Here is an 18,060-nt window from a genome sequence, read left to right on the forward strand (position 1 = left end):
ATTTGTCTTGCTCCAGAGCTCACACATTTCCTTAGGCCATGCTATCTTTGACATTCCTGGATCTTCATGTGAGCTGCCAGTGTCTGACTCAAACATACTTTTAACAAGTGGGGTAAGTTTCATTACTGTCTGCCATTTCTACTATCTGCCATTGATCCATTTGGCAAGCATTAATTGAACACTTACTTCATGCTAAATGCTGTGAACACAAAGTTAGTGAAGCTAATAAAGGGTCCAGGCCACCTTATGGTAAGAACACAATATTGCCATAAAAATAAAGAGATGGAAATCATGCACTTCCCAGAGGAGAAGGGCTAGAATTCAGAGGGTTTCATAGAAAAATTGACATTTGGATTGAATTTTGATGACAAATTGAATTTTGCCTATTCTATAAGTTTTCATAGGCAGTGGACAGTGAGCACAGAGGTTCCAGAGAAGTTGTAGTTGGGCAACTTGGCCAAAATTAAGGGCACTCATGGAGAAGCAAATGGAAAATTTGGTAAGAAAATGGATAGACACTAACTAATGAAAGAAACAGAAAGCAAAATGGCAAAAATAGAGAGATGACTGAAATACAAAATAGTGCAGAGAGGAAGTATTTAGGAGGTACAGTTATAGGGGGCCTGCTAGCTGATGGGATGAGGTGGGGAAAGTGAGAGAAAGGGGACAGTTTAGGATAATTCCATGATTTCTACCTTTTGTTGTTGGTTGAATGGTAGAGGGAGATAGGAGGTGCCTGAGGAAGAGTTACTTGAGGTAAGGGTATGGATGAAGAGTTTGTTTTTAGATATCTTAAATTTGAAAAGCCAGTAATATATTCAAGTACAAAAGTTCTAAACAAAGAAGAAATAAAAGAGATGTGTGGTATGGGAGAAAAACTACCATCTTTATTACTGAGAGTGTTTAGTTTGGACAATGGCTAATGTGAGTGCTAGAAGTCCTCTAATGAACCATGCAATTGGGCACAGTTACCCACCAGTCAAGACAGTACTGGACAAGTATAGGCCCATGTGGAATATCTGCTCGAATAAGAATAACAGTTCAAATGAACAGAGGTTGAAAATAGAAGAAAGAGTTACCAATTGGAACATGCTCCCCAAAGATGAGGAAGAGAGTATCCAGAGTGCAGATGGTGGAATTAATAGATTTATGAAGTCAGACAATCATTTAAAAGGCATTTATTAAAACACCTACTATGCTCAGACTCTGCACTAGCTCCTGAGGATACTATGAAGAATGATGCAGAAATGGACCGTGGCTTCATGGAACAGAATAGTATGAGATGCAGACAAAATCATGGAACCAACAACTAAATTACAGCAAATGATGATCAGTGGCTATAAAGAAAAGGAACAACATGCTAACATGGAAAATAACTGGTTGGGGTGAGGGTGGGAAAACCTAGTTAGATGGTGTGATCAGGGAAATCTCTCTGAAGAAAATTGCATAAAAGCTGAGATGTGAAAGCAAAGGAGGAACAAGTAACATGTGAAAAGCAGGGAAAGTCATTCTGGGAAAAATGAATAGCATTTGTAAAGCTTCTGTGGCAGGATGATCCTGATAAATTTGAGGAATTGATAAAAGATCCTGTGCCCGTTCTTTGTAAGCAACGGGAGAGGCGAGTAGGAGCCTCAGGCTTATAAGCCATGACAAGAAAGTTTGATTTTATTCCAAGTGCAATGGAAAGGCCTTGAAAGGTGATGTAATCAGGACTGGGTTCAATAACATTTTTGTTGCCATGTGGAGAATGAACCAGAAGGAATAATAGTAAAAGTAGGAGAGTGAGGTAGAGGGTTGTCAGAGTATTCTAGGTGAGAGATGATTGCATATTGAATCAGTGTGGTTGTGGAGAGAGAGAAATGAATGTACTCAATGCATACAGGGCTTGCAGAGGAATTGATGTGGAGAGAAAGAGAGAGAACTGGAGATGATTCCTGGAGATGAGGGAGGTTGAGCAGGTAGAAGACACCTTGTAATAGAAAACAAAGTCTGAGTGGGGAGATGGTATGTTTGGAGATATGATTTTGAGAGTGATCAATCTATAGATGGTATTTAAAGTCATGTGACTAGATCAGTAAGAGGAAGAACAATACTTCAAGTAAGGAGAGAGAAAATGAATAACTTTGCCTATGTGTATACATAAGCTTCTAAGAGAGGTGGGAACATGAGGGATCCTTTGATTAATGAACTATATATATATATTTTTATATTTTTTTCCATGTGGAGGTAAAAGCAAAGCCCTCTTCTAATCTGAAGGTAGGGCTTGGGATAAAAGCCTTCAAAGAGTAGCAAAATTCACAAATAAATGATTAGAAAGAGAGAGCTGATTATAAAAATATTAAAGTATTGACAAGCCAGTGCATTAAGAGGCCATGATTTATAGATTTGTCACAGCATTAGCCCACTTGATAACCTCCCTGGCATTACCCAAAATGAGTGACCAATGAGATTGGTTGGTTTGGGGGTTTACAGGAAAAAATTGGAAGGGATATTTGTGGGCAAGTGAGGGAAGGTGCTAGTAAAAGAATTATGGCAATTATATTATCAGGGCTGAGGATGAAGGAAATGAAACTAGAGGGGTTCTTATAGTAAAACTAATTTGGAGGAAGAATAAATGGAGTTGAGGAGTTAAATCAACAGGATTAGGAGGGTGGCAATTGAGAACATAAGGTGAAGTTTCCGGATATCCACATTGGGTGATGGGGTAGAGAGTCCTTCAATGTACCAATTTAGAGACCCCACCTCCAGCCCACGGGGGATGATGGCAAATCCAGGGTTGCACATGTAAACTTGGGACATTTGGGTAGAGCTTCCCATAAGCAGTTACAGCCAGGAAGAGGTACTCAGGATTAAGTTCTAGTTTAGAGAATAAGTATTTAAATGTAGGAGAAATTAAGGAATGAGTGGAACTGTCCCAAAGGCATAAGCCTGGGATGCATAATAACTTCAGGAAGAATTTTACTACCTCTGATCTCATATCAATGATTATTTCCTCCTCAACCCAAGTCCCTCTATTGTTCCTGTCTTCCAGATAAGACTAGCCATTTGTGTTGGTAAGATTCTTCAACAAAAAAACAGTTTTTTTTGTCGCCAGAAAGGGTGACTCATCTTCAGGAAGGTTTTTGTAACTTGCCTGGAGAAAGTTGGAACTGCCTGAAAATAAACCCAGAAATTTTCCTTCTTTGCATTTTTACTCAGGCTGCAATTGATACCTTGGCCCCTCAAAGAGCTAACATCTGTCAATTAGGGGACACCCATTTTAACTGCTGGTCAATTTGAAGGCACTCACAAATGGCAGGGCAAAAGATAGGAGCTGACCCTACAGCTGACTTTCACAACTATAATTCACTAGTTTGACTTAAAGCTTCCGTCAACAGAACAAAGCATAATCGACCTGCATAATATAGTTTTCTGTACCTATTTCACTGGGTGTTTAAAGCTTTGACATCCTGATGTCCCCAGCAAGTACATATATGGTCTGTTGGCCACCTGTGGGAAGGGAAATTATTCCTGGAGTCTAACTTCCTTACTGCATGGTCTTGGGTTTCTGATCCCTGGAGCACTGTATGGTAATGACATCTGAAAAGCATCCAGCACAGTGTAATGTAGAACAGGTACTCAGTAAATGTTATTTTTCTTCCTTTTCCCTTCTCCCACCAGTGTTAAAAATCATAAGTATATATACACATACACACATAAAGAAAATTTGTTAATATCTCAGCCCTTATTTCAAATTTAGTACAGTTCAGAAATATATTATAGCATCATTATTTTAATATCCTGCTAATATCTGTATTATAGTGAAGAATGGTCACATGCAAATGTAAATATACATGCATAGACACTTAGGAGAATGGAGCTTAAACAGAGTGAATATTTCTTAGTTACAGCTATGAGCTCTTAGATGGTAAAGTATAGTATAAATCCCAGACAATATTTTTGGGGCTATAATTTTCACTTTCAATTTGATTTGTATTTATTGAATTTTTCCCAAACTGTTGAAAAATGAAAGCCATAAAGAGACTTACATCTAAATTTCCACTCTACTCATCTTCATTCAGTATTATGATATAGAAATTGTAAACTTTCATTTTTATGAAATTATTTGGAGTTTATGCAATAGTGTATGGTTAAAATCTTTAGCTTAAGTATTATGGGATTACTCATTCTAGCCAAACTGAATTTCTAATTTCATTTCCAAATACCCCTCAGTCACTACTTTATATACCGTTCAAGAATAGGTCTGGAATTTTCTCTCAGTTGGGCTTCTGGAGTTTGCTCTTTCTTAGTATGTGAAATGTTCTCCTCACATTCTCTTTGTCATTCTAAATCTGCCAAAGCTGACGTTCTGATGACACCATCCCCACTGGGTACCACACATTTTGTATCGCTTTCCTTTTTACTAATTTGCTACATATATATGAATTAATTCATACAATGGAGATGGTAATATGTTACCTGTAAGGAGAAAGATCTATAGTTTTGAATATTGATAATCTGTTCCTTATATACCTTCTCACACATAGTAGGTGCTTACACACCGTGGGTTTATTTTCTTTCAATTGGTAAAAGATAAAAACATCTCAAACACATGAATGATTTCAAGGATATTTAAAAATGGTGGTGGTAGATTAAAAAAACAAGAGCAATGTGGAAAGATAATTGAGTATTGATTAAGAGTATTAATGATACAAATTTGCTAGATTAGAGCTACTTAGTTACTAAGATTCTATATTATTAATGCCTTTTTTACGTATCTTAAAAATCCAAGAAGAGGATTAGAAGGTCACTAACCAATTCATTTTTCCCAAGCTTGTTAATACTAATGGATCCAAGTAAATTTACTTTTAATGCTACTTAGCGGGTGAATTATTCTTCCAGTATTATGCAGGAAAGCCCTGCAGGCATGAATATTTTGAGGAAAACATGTGACCATCTATTGTCATGTGACTGGGATTTAGCCAATTATACATGTTGATAAATCACTGGAATACTAGAGAATCTTAATGTTTTCTTTGAAAGTTTTTGAATAAATTTTTACATAGTCTACAAATAAAATAAAGTATTCCAGGTGAGTTAATTTGTTGTTTTTTGTTTGTAAAAGACTCCCTTCTTCTTGCCCTTTCTCCTTCCCTCCCTCCCTTCCTTACTTCTTTCTTCCCTTTATCCCTTCTTTCCTTCCTCCCTTCCTTCATCCCTTCCTTCAAGATATATTTATTGCATATGTACCACTTGCAAGGTGCTATGCTAAGCCGTTGGATTACAGGGTTTAATAAGATAGACAAGATGCCATCCTTTGTGCAACTTTCACCATAGTCAAGAAGATAGACAATACAATGCATATGGAAACAAATGAAAGACATAAGATAATTTCAGATTGTGATGAGAGCTGTGAGGAAACCAATATGGGGATATGGTAGAGATTATACACTCTTAGCATCCAATGAATTCTCAAGTTATTAAATTAAGGAGTGCAGAAAGAATGCTGTCATTGAGAGGCCAATGGCAACAAAAATAGATTCTGACTATTCTTTGCCTGATGGGCAGAAATAATTAAAATAAAGAATAAACAAATCATTGTGAATGATGACATTTTTATTATCTTTTAAGCTATTTGATTTATGGAAAGGAAACAAACTATAAATAGACTATCACTATATCATGTAAAATATGATAACTCTCAGGAAAAATAATACAAATGGAGATAGGAAACTGGGTAGAAGGCAGAACAATTGTGTACATATGTGTGTATGTTTAATTTATTTATTTTCTTTTTTATTATTTCCTCTTTGCTGCTTTCAATGAACCTTTATTATGTCAGACTCTGGGCCAGATTCTGGGGCTAAAATATATGAGTAAGACATTGTCCTGTCCTCATGGAGTTGAAAGTCTAGAGGATTCAAATGTTATCTCACATTCTAAATTTAGCTTGAGAAAGAAAAAGTGAAAATAAAGTTTCTTTGGGTGAAGAAAGTCAGACTGATACTACCTGGCATGTTCTTCCCTTAGGAAAGACCTAAATAAGTCTTTCCCTCATCTTCTTCAGATTTCTGCTCAGATCTCACCTTCTCAGTAATGTCTTTCTTTATCTATCTGTCTTTGAAAATAGCACCTCCAAACCTTCCCAAGCCTGGCTTCTTGTATCTCTCCTTGTTTTAGTTACTTAATGCTGTCAGAAATGCAGTATACCAGAAATGGGTTGGATTTTAAAAACAGAAATTATTGAGTTACGAGTTTATAATCCTAAGGTCATAAAAATGTTCAAACTAAGGCATTCAGAAAAAAATACCTTGACTCAAGAAAGGCTGATCTGGGAAGATACATAGCTGGCATCTTCTGGTCCTTTGGCTTCTCATTTCAAACTTCCCTGAGGGTATTTTCTTTCTGCATCTCCAAACTTCTCTCTCTGTGTCAGCTTTGAAGCTTTTTCCAAAATGGTTCCCTTTTAAAGTAAATGTCCGCCTTCAATGGGTAGAGACACATCTCCATGAAAACCACCTAGTCAAAAGGTTCCACCCACAATTGGGTGAATCACATCTTCGTTGACACAATTTAATAAAAATGATCCTACCCCACAATATTGGATCAGGATTAAAGAACATGGCCTTTTTGGGGTACACAACAGTTTCAAACTAGCACACCTCTCCTACTTCAATTTTCCTTTTTTGGGAACTTTTAACACCTTATAAAATATCCTAGGATTTACTTATTTATTTTTTTGAATACTGGTTTTACTCCCTTAAAGTGTAAGTTCCACAAGAACACGATTTTGGTTTATTTTGTTCACTCATGTATTTTCAGTGCCTAGAACAGCACCTGTCACATATGAGGTATTCAATAAATTCTTAATGAAGAATTAATACATATTAATAGAAAAATAAAATACATCTCGCTTTTGGAGAATTTAGTGGAAAGGAAGTAGAGTCAGTTAAAATTATGGCATTATTCTAAACTTTTTCAAGCAAAATACTCTATTTACCCAAGTATACAATGCAATTTACTTCTAGCTAAAACTTGGCAAATTATCTTCTACTCAAAAGATAAAATATTAGCTTATATAATTAGAGGGAAATTATTCAGTTACATTCAAACTCTATAGGGACCACTCTCTCAGGCCATTTTTTTTTGTTTCTATGTTCTGGAGCATAGCTGACTAAGAGATTTAGTCATTCTCAAAAAATGTTGATATCTAAAAACCTGTTGTTCATATACAATACAAGTTGTGATTCATCTATTAACAAGAGAAATTTCTCTTTTACCTTGGCCTCAGGAAAAATGTATTATTCTTGTCATAAAGGAAACTGCAGGTTGGATCCTGCAGATATTGTATTGTTTTAAAAATAATTTGTTAACACTGCCCTATAGATCTCAGCAGCATTTTGAAGCTGCAGTAACCAGCTTTTATATTTTTTGAAAATGTGTTTGCAAAAAATAAGACTTTTCTGGTCTTTAAACAACTCAATAGGGAGTTTATATTAAAGTATAGCCAGTTGATAATTGCATCTTGTATATTTAAAATGTGATTTGGGGCCTTGAACACTTTTCAAGTGTTTTAAAGGCCAGGGTAGCCTGTGTATTTATAATCATAATGCAACTAATTGATACCTTTAAGGCAAAAGTTGCAAGTAAATGGATTCAAAAGGGGCAAATGCTATGCTAAAGGCAGAAATATCCTCACAGAACAATTCTGTATGTATCAGAGAATGGCAGGGTAGCTATGCCAGCCTAACCTGCTATTCAGAGACCTTAAGGGTGGATGTGGGAGTGATTTGACTGGGATCTTAAAACAAACAAGCAAACACAGAAGACACAGGACAATTACATACCTGTGTATGTTTAAGTTACAAATGTAACTTAAAGGCCTAATAGCACAGTGAAAAAGAAGGGCAGGTGTTCTCTTTAAAAAACTTTAAAGAGCTTTGGGGGTAAATGTGTAATTAAAAGATAGTCTCATGTATTTTCTCCTGTTAGTTTGATCAGTTTAAGTAGTATGTAAGACATTCAGTAAAATTATATTTGGATGTGTGTACTCCATACATTTTAATGCTAAAACTCAGTTTCCTGGTGATAAAAGCAGGTAAAGATATGGGCAAACTCCATCATAACGTCCTTGAGTGATTGTGGGCAAATCACTTAACTTCCCTAAATCTTAGTTTCCTCATCTTAAAATGGGTTTAAATAATCTATGAAGGATTCTTAATAGAATGCCTAGTATGTATTAAGATATTAAAGAATATTACCTGCTATTATCATTATTATTATTAAAATATGATTATTCATGTAGCAGGCAATTTTTAGTCTTGAGCAAAATTCATCCTAACTACAAAGATGCTTTACTACAATATTTGTAATTTTAAGGGTAAATTTTTTTCATTTTTAACTGTTATTATAAGATTTTGCATTTTTATCTGTTATTATAAGAGTTTTAAGCAGAATATTCTTCCTAAGGAGATTTATTATTATTACTATTTTGTAGTTCTATTGATGTATGAAATTTCAGTGTTCTCTGTCTTTTCCAAATAGAGTTTCCCTTATAGTGAAATTTTTATACCTTCTTGGATTGATTTGTCCATTCCATCTTGTCTTCTTGGAGAAACTGGAATCTTTAAAGCCTTTAGTGGGACTTTTGCCTGCAAGGTTTCCCTCTTCACTGCTTCAGCTTATATTAAATCAATGATTTCTGACAAAAATTTCTCTTGAGCAAGATAGTCCTTAAACACTTGTAGAGTAATTCAAGTCGTTTAACATTGTATGCTCTTCAATTAATATAAAAGCATAGGGTTGATTGAAATAGTAATAGAGTTTAAAATTCCATATCTACATTACCATAAAAGATCACCATAGCAGTTAATAATATTAAAATTTAAAATGGAAAAATATTAAATGTCATCATCATCATCATCCCTATCAACAGTTAATAGGTACATGTCTTTCTGTGCTTCTTTCTTAGTAGGAGAAAGTGGTACTAGATTTACAGGATAGAATTTTGAGTGATACTGAATTAGGTAATCCAGCATGCATATGACTTTCTGATCATTATAGACTTAGGAAGAGTTCATCTTGTCAAGTTCCAGTATATTTTCTTTCTTCCATAGACCTGTATCTCTTCATCATGTACTCTCTTAAATTTATTTAGGTAAATGCCAACTTCCCAAGCCAACCATTCCCTATGTTATATTAAAGAGCTAACTTTTTGAGGCTAACAAATCTTTTATCTGGGGAAAAAGTAATGAATGGAAAAATATAATGTGTATGTACCCTGCAGATGCTTAACTCCAAAAACAACCTACTGATAATTATGTTTAAGAGTCACCCCCATAAAGCCTCTTTGGTTGCTCAGATGTGGCCACTCGCTCTAAGCCAACTTGGCAGGTAAACTCACTGCTCTCCCCTACATGGGACATGACTCCCAAGGGTGTAAATCTCCCTGGCAATGTGAGACCTGTCTCCTGGGGGTGAGCTGGGACCCAGCAACATTGGAATGAGAAAGCCTTCTTGACCAAAAAGGGGAAGAGAAAAATGAAATAAAGTCTTAGTGGCTGAGAGATTTCAAACAGAATCAAGAAGTTATCCTGGAGGTTATTCTTATGCATCATTATATAGATATCCTTTTTTAGTTTATGGTATCTTGGAGTGGTCAGAGGGAAGTACCTGAAACTGTTGGACTCTGTTCCACTAGCCTTGAATCTTCAAGATGACTGTATAACTATATAGCTTTTACAATGTAACTATGTGAGTGTTAAAACCTTGTGTCTGATGCTTCTTTTATCCAGGGTATAGATAGATGAGTAAAAAAGAAATGAAAATAAATAAATAATAGGGGAATTAAAGGGTAAAAATTTGGTAGATTGAAATAGTAGTGGTCCATGAGAGGGAGGTGGGTAGGGGATATAGGATCTATGAATTCTTTTTTCTTCTCTTTTATTTCTTTTTCTGGATTGATGCAAATGGTCTAAAAATGATCATGGTGAAGAATACACAACTATGTGATGATATTGTGAGCCTCTGATTGTATACTATGGTTGCACTGTACGTTTGTGGCTATTTCTCAATGAAAATATTTTATTAAAATAGAAAAAAGTACAACATGATATCCACGGGTGAAAGTCTCCTTTGCAATATGACTCCCAGGGAGAAGCCTGGCCCTGGTACTGTGGGATCAACAATGCCTTCCTGACCAAAAGGGGGAAAGAATTATAACAAATAAGGCTTCAGTGGCTGAGGGAGTTCAACTAGTCAAGAGTTTACTATTGTGCAAGCTTCAGCTAGATATTGCTACTTATCATGGTTTGCCAAATCTTAACCACAATCACTCCCGCCAATTCTAAAGAACACCTAGGCCTTATCTGAGATTCTACAAAGGTTCCATGTACTATGACATTTTCCAGAAACCCGCAACCTCAGATTGGTTTCTAGGCCAGGTAAGGTTTCTAGGCCAGTTTCCTCATCTGTAAAATGGGGGGAGGGTTGGGATAGAAATAAAACTTTGTAAACTTTAGGAAGAAGTCTAAAATGCCATACCTTGGGAGTTTAATTTTAATACTTATTGGACTAAACTGAGAAATTAGTTTAGTTTTGAACTATACTTAGTTTTAAACTAAGTATTGAATCTAAAATCTGAGTCAGAATGAGTTAGGAATTTTTCTGAGTCTTAGAATTTGTCTGAAAATGAGGATTTAATGCTGACTTCACAAGTTTAGAAATTCAGTCAAATGATATATTCTCTCTTAACTTTCATGTATCATCTATAAAGAGAAGAACAATTATCTCATGAAATTGTTGGGACTAAATGGAATCATAAAGGCACTTTTGAATAAAGCCAGCTTGTTAACTATTGTTATATAAAGATATAATTACTTGAAATAAGGGTAAATCATATTGCACTAAAAACTTATTCTCAAACTATTTTAATTATTATTGATTTGGGAAAACAAAAGTTTCTTAAAGTACTTGCTCTCTCTTTTTAGTTATGCTAAAGAAGGGGAGTAAAAGGGAATGAGAGAGGAAGAAAGGGAGGAAATAGAAAGGAGAACAGAGGAAAGGGGAAGAAGGGAAAAAGAAAGGAGAAGAGAGGAAAACCTCAAGAGTCTTAGATCTAAAATGGGAAAACTTATACTCAGGAGAGTATACTTAAAGCTCAGGAAATACACGAAAAAGCTTATTAGGAAGTTTGGTCAAAGACTGATTCCTTTTCGACTGAGTATTTTCTAAAAGCTCAAGACTGAGTACTTCACTTGATATTGAAATGCTGAGTACTTCACTGCAATGATGCTTGCCATCATGGGCCAGAATTTAGAGGAATCCAGCATTAGAATCAGTAACAGTGATGGAATGTGTAACTGTCCAAGAGATAAAGTTATGTATGCAAAGTACAGCAATAATTTAGACGTAATGAAGTGACATAAAAAAATCCAGAGGGCAGTTAGTGAATAATAATTTGAGGTGTTTTACTCTTTTTTACATACTCCATAATAGACTTATTTTTAATCTATATGTATGTTTTTTAAATATAAAAATTAATCATTTAGATGAATGTGCTTATCTCTAGGTATATGTGATTATTAAGATTGCTGCTTCAATAAAGAATAGATGTGGTTGAATTGTATCACCAATGTGAAACTTATTCCAAGTCTAAGTTTTCATCTGCAGAGGATATTAAGGTGTTCCCTTAATTTTTAAGGAAAATGAATGTTAAAATATATGAACTAATGTTAAATATATTTTTTTCATTTCACTGGAAAGCAATGAAGTGCTTTGGTTCCATGTATAGACATATTTATTAAAAATATCATATGTGATGACTAACATCATGAAAGGCCTTTAAATTGAAAAAGACTAACTACTACATTGAGACACAATCAAAAATACTAATGTTATAAAGTCCCTGGGAATGTACTAGGACATACCATCTATACAACAGGAATTATAGCTTGGTTGGGTAAATACTGCAACAGGGATGTGCACAGGGGCCAAGAAAACTGGTAGGTACCCTGAACCAGCCCCAAATTCAGTGATGCAGGAGCTCACTTTGACACATCAATCAGCTAGAGTTGGCTGAGAAAATATGGTTGCATTGCTGTAAATAGAAAGTAGGAGTTTTCCAGGGAGAGAGAATAGCAGGTGCAATCTTCATACATTCTATGAAGCCCTTTCTGACTTCCACCTCCCTACTCAACTCCATAGATGAGGATTCCTGCCTTTTTGCACCAGACTTTAGATTTGTTCTCTTTGAACACCTCATTGGTGTACTCACAATGCTTGGTTCAAGGCTTGGTGCTTCATAAATAATGAGGGGTAACCTGGTATAAGGAAAAGAGTGCTGACTTTGGAGTCAATTTTGAGTTTGAATTCCATATCTGTCACTTACTAGAATGAAATAGTGTTAGATAATTTTTTTGAGACTCAGTTGCCTTACTTGTAAGATGGGGATATTAGTACTCACCTTGGAAGGATGATATGAGAAGTAAATGAGATAATGGATATAATGTGCCTTCATGCAGTAAGTATTCAATATATGATAGTTTTTGGAGAGTCTTAGTGGTCTATCAGTATATTGCCTATCCTTCTACCTTAATCAAAAACATCCAGGTTCTAGCTAATTACAATCTCCTGAAATTACTATTTTACAGCCTACCTTGGGTCTAGGTATGATCATATGTATAAGTTTTAGCTAGAGTTCAGTAGAAATTTGTGTTTCTTCCTATTTTGTGTTGGATGGAATGGAAATATGATGGCTTGACAGGAGCAGTTTTGGACAAGGAGATGGGTAGTAGAGCTTTAAGTAAAAAGGAGCATGTATATTTGATTTCAAAGACCACCCTACAAGCCCTGGAGTGCCTGCTTCTGAACTTTTTCATGAGAAAATGAAACCTGATTAATTTGGGTTTTCTGAAACTGACTGATAGATTAGTAGCTGTAGTAGTAGTAATTGTAGTCGTGGTTATTAGCAGTAGGGATAATAGTAGTATGGTAGCAATTGAATGCTGAAATTCATAGGCTCTACAACAGTGTAGCACATCAGTACACAGTTTTGTCAGGGTGAGAGTGAGTGGGTCAGATGAACACTAGGGCCTTATGATAAGAACTGTGAATGTTAACAACTAATACATTTTAAGCAGGAACATAAAATTATCAGATTTCACTCTAGATAGCTCACTCTGCCCAGGGATGAAACGGATTAATAAGCATTCTGCCCCAGGATGGAAAGACTGGATATTGGGAGTCTAGTTAGAAGGTGTATTCAGATGTTCAAAAGAAAGACACTGAAGACTTAAACACAGCTAGTGATACAGGTACCGGTATGGGCGGCTGATGCAAGATATGTTTAGAAGATGAATATAAAGGACTGGCAATAGAGGATGTTGGAGATGAGTTAAGAGTAGGAGGCAAAAATAACTCTCAGTTTCTCAGCTTGCAGACTATAGGCAGAGTGCATATTTGAGAGGGTAGACGATTTCAGTTTTGGAAATGCCAAATTTGATGTGCCCAAGAAACATCCGTTTTGAGATGTCTGGTAGGCATTTAGGCATGTAATTCTTTAAAGTGGAATTGTTCAGAAAATACACATTATGAGTATCTTTAGTTTATTATCTAGTGGTTCTTTAGACTGGTTCTATCAGTTTACTTTGCCACAAGCAGAGATCAATGGTATGCTTTTCAAAGTACTCTTATGAAAAACTGTAATGTCTAACACCTTATTAAAAATTGAACTTAAAAATAAAAGAGAAATCTCATTTTAAAGATTAAAGATATTTAGATTATAGTGATTTTCTATTTTTCCCTTGACCAATTATATTTAAAGTTGAAATATCAACTTTAAATAGTTGACCATATCCGTTGCCCATATATTTCATTAGTCTTTTCATTTTCTTATTGGTTTGTAAAAACTCATTATGAAGCCATTGTCAGTATATATGTTGCAAGTATTTCCCTGTTTGTTTTATGGGACTTTTAACATGTTAAGATATAGTTTAATAGAGTTCAAAAGCACAGATTCTGTGCTAGGGTTAGAATTTTGGAAACGCAGTTGCGTGATGTGTCAATCTGGGAAAATCATTAAACTCTCTTTGCTTCAGGTTTGTTTTTTAATCTGTAAATTTGGGTCAATAAAAATATCTACTGCATAGGTTTGTTGTGGGAACAACATGGAATGGCATGAAATACATCAGGGATTCAGTGTAGAGCCTGAATATGATATATCGTCAATGAAATTTAGCTATTACTCTTTTCTGGTCCTTCTCCTACCCCTTCCTCGCCTCCTATCACCACCATCTTCATCTTCCACTCATTATTCTCATCATCCTTCAAACCAAATTACTATGGAAATTTTAAATAGGCTACTTGTATAATTTAAAAAATAGAAACACTTTCTAGAAGGGTGTGGTGATACTGTTTTTCTAAACCTATTTATAACATGCTTGGTTACTTTTGGAGGGACAGCATGCTATAGTAACAGAGAATAGATTCTATAGTCAATGTACCTCTCATTAATTTATTAACAGAAGCTTTTAGTTTGTTAGAAAAATGATTTTCATCTGTTTTACATATCCCCCACAGGTAGCTTTGGGCAAATAGCTATTTCCTTATCTGTAAAATGGGCATGCTGATGCTTACCCTTATCAATATCAGGAAAATTCATTGAAATTTGCATGAAGTATAGACTACCTATTGTATATATTTGGAATATAACCTCTGCTATGTCATTTTAAGCACAGTTACATATTTTTGGTACATCTAATTGCTACCATTTAAGTTGTTTGGGATGATATTTAGGGTGATTCTATGATTTTCCAATTTCATTTAACATTTTAAGACTCATTTATCAACTGCCCACAGCTATTGCTTTAAGTCTTTTCTTAATTCCAGAGAACAATGACTCAAATCACTTCAAGTAAAAAGGAGTTTAATAAAAGGACACACCTATTAGAATGTGAACACAAAAGTCATCAGGAAAGGAAGTAACTACTTTTCCCATATTTCTCCCACGGTCTGCAAAGCCTTTCACTCTGTCACTTTCTTGGTCTCTGTCTTTGAGTCTCCACATTTCTATTTCATTTTCCTCTGTAAATCAGCTTTTCTCTTTAGTCTTCTATTTCCTTGTAACTTAGACTTGCAAATAGCTTTTGGCTTCCCATGGCTGCAACTCAAACTACTGCCATTTTTATGGCATTATTTTGACCCGATGTAGTATTACACATAGCATTTGCTTCTTAATTGGGCACTAGGAACAGACCCTCCTTCAGAAGGTGAGTGATGGCCATCTCTGATAAGGAATGTTGCATCATCCAAATTATTTCAGGCAGGAAAAAAAAAGCCCAAGGAAGTTAACAAGGTGAGTGTGACTATTCCCTCATCTGTGGCGTGTTGAAGGCAGACCCATTCTTTGTTAGGACGGGGTGCAAATATGGAAGACAGATAACAAAACCTCGCAAAGATATAGGAGGAAAGTAGGCGAGAAATAATGTTGGATTATGCATTGGCATAAGGGAAAGACTGGGCAGAAAGTGGTTTTAAAGAGAATATTATACAAATGATATTGCATTAAATAATATGCTTTTTCTAAGTCACTGAAGATATTAAGGAAACTAAACATTAGTCTACAAAACTCAAAACCAGAGCAGAACTCAACACCATGACCATCAGTAACCTGATTAACTAGAGAACTTTGTTGCCATTGAAATCATTTAGACCACATGATCTTCCCAAAGAACTTCTTTCCAAATGTAGCAACTTGGTGATATCATACTGAAGACTGTATAGTCAGTTTTAAAAACTTGAATGTTATGTTTCAGATATACCTCATTTGATCCTAGTAGAGCACTAAATAACTTATTTTCCACAATCCAGTTACGATTTCAGCAAAAGGCTAATATGTTTCACTGACTTTTGTGTGGCTTGTTGTTGAGTTTACTGAAGTATACAACACAACAAGAAATCTACTATAATTTTATATTGCATCAGTTGTCTAAAATATTATCTTTAGTTGACTGATGATTCACATATCAGAATTCATTTCTTAATAATACAAGTTTCATAATCTCTAGGTTCACTTTTAACCCTAATGCAGATATCTCAAAAATCTAGTCCTACCGATACAAGGGAAAAGGAACTCAAATGCAATGCACAATTGTGAAATACATGGTTTTTACCATGCTAATAAAATGCAAAATAAGAAAACACCAAGAAACCAAATTATTGGTTTTGTTTTTTAAAAACTTAAGCTTCTAGAGGACAAGAATATTTTCTAATGTATATAGAATATTGCGTGTTTTTGGCCCTTGAATATTAAGATTCAATATTTACAAGCAGAACATAATTTACTGAGCCATTCCAATGCACAAGCAAATGGAATGTATTGAATATCTTGGGATTACTGAAATGCACTTTGATTTTATGCAATATCTTGTTAACTTTATCTGTTTTTCATTGCTCTTTTCCATTAGAGGGAGGATGAGGGGAAAATTGGATTCAAGGTCTTGGTTTCTAATACTAGGCATCAACACTATGAAAAAAATCAAAGACACATTAATAAACTAAATATTACCTCCCACTGATCTCTGGCTAGCGGACACACACAGTTCTTTCCACTGGACTCCTAAGAGGGCCTTCAATAAAGTAAAACTGTGAGTTTGACATTTCTTTTGCTTGCTGCCAGGAAATTCTAAATTGAGTCCCAGTTGCTTTTCAGATTTATCCATTTGAGAGAACTGTATCTGAACAGAGTGTTTTATAACTTTTTGAAAATTCATTTAGGCTGAATTTAGGTTTGGTTATATATATTTACCCCAAATATAAAACACTCTGCTTATATCAAGCACACACTAATTACATGGTTGTTAAAAAAGATAGAGTGTGGCAATTTTAATATGTAAGATCAAATTTCCTGTGAATGACAGGAACCAAACGTTTATAAAAATATATCTAAAACAAGCTGTATTCTAAACACAGGGCCGCTTTCAGGAGTTAACCTATTTCCTCTCCGAAAAAAATCATAAAAGAGAAAAAAGATCTAGCAACATCTTAGCTATTTTTACTACATCTGGGGAAAAAATAGTACTTCTTACGAAGCCTTACCCAATAAGACTTGATGCTTTGTCCGAGTTCTTCGTCATTCATATGTCAACCAAGTAAACGTGACGCAAGGTTCATTTCAAAATCAAAAGATGCAAGTGATTTCCCTATTTGCTTTCTGATTCTTTCCAACCCAACTCTGGGAACAGCTCTCCAGGAAGGGTGCCTCAAAGTCTTCACTGGCAAAGAATACAGTGGGTTGGCTCTCTGGATGTGTGCCGCATGAAGCATATTCCACCTGGGTAATTCCTATTGATAGAAGTTGAATGGAATAGCACTTTCAGGCTTTTTAAAAGCTTATTTAGTGCTTTACATGAGACTTTATTAAAAATAGCACAGCTATCCAAAACCTATTTTAAGGCACTGGGTGGTTTTTAAAGATCTAATACATGTGGATGGCTAATTAAGGAATGCAGTTTTATGTACTGTATGTTAATGCTGTTTTTTTCTCTTCATTTTCCATCCTTCTTTTCCCTTGCCTTTTCTAATACCTTCGGAGTAATAAACTGACTTGAAAAGGATCTACTATTATCTATACCACAAGCTCCTTCAACCTAGTAAGAATACTATCCTCTCTTTGCCTTCCCACACCCACAAATAAATAGTTTCAATTTAGTAAGCACTTACCAAAAACCAAGTGAGTTCCATTTTCTCAACAAACTTTTAGGTAGATACCTCCAGCTTACAGAAGTATAAACTGAGATTCTGAAAGATTTAATAATTTGCACAATACCACAAATCTTGTGAGTGGCAAAGACAATATTTGAAAATAGCTCTTTGGTGGTGATGGCTATTGTTGTGATGAAGATAACAGGAATGCTAGGCATCGTGCAAAGGATGATGATTCTATGAGTTTTAGTCCTCACTAGATTCTATGAGTTTTGTATTTTGACTCCCAAGTTGATGTTCTTTTCCCAACACACGAGCCAAGGTAATCCACTAAGGCTATCGTTGAGCCATACCCAGGGAAGCTGACATTGGGGGTAGCCG

The sequence above is a fragment of the Tamandua tetradactyla genome, chromosome 7, assembly GCF_023851605.1.
Source record: "Tamandua tetradactyla isolate mTamTet1 chromosome 7, mTamTet1.pri, whole genome shotgun sequence".
Lineage (NCBI taxonomy): Eukaryota > Metazoa > Chordata > Mammalia > Pilosa > Myrmecophagidae > Tamandua > Tamandua tetradactyla.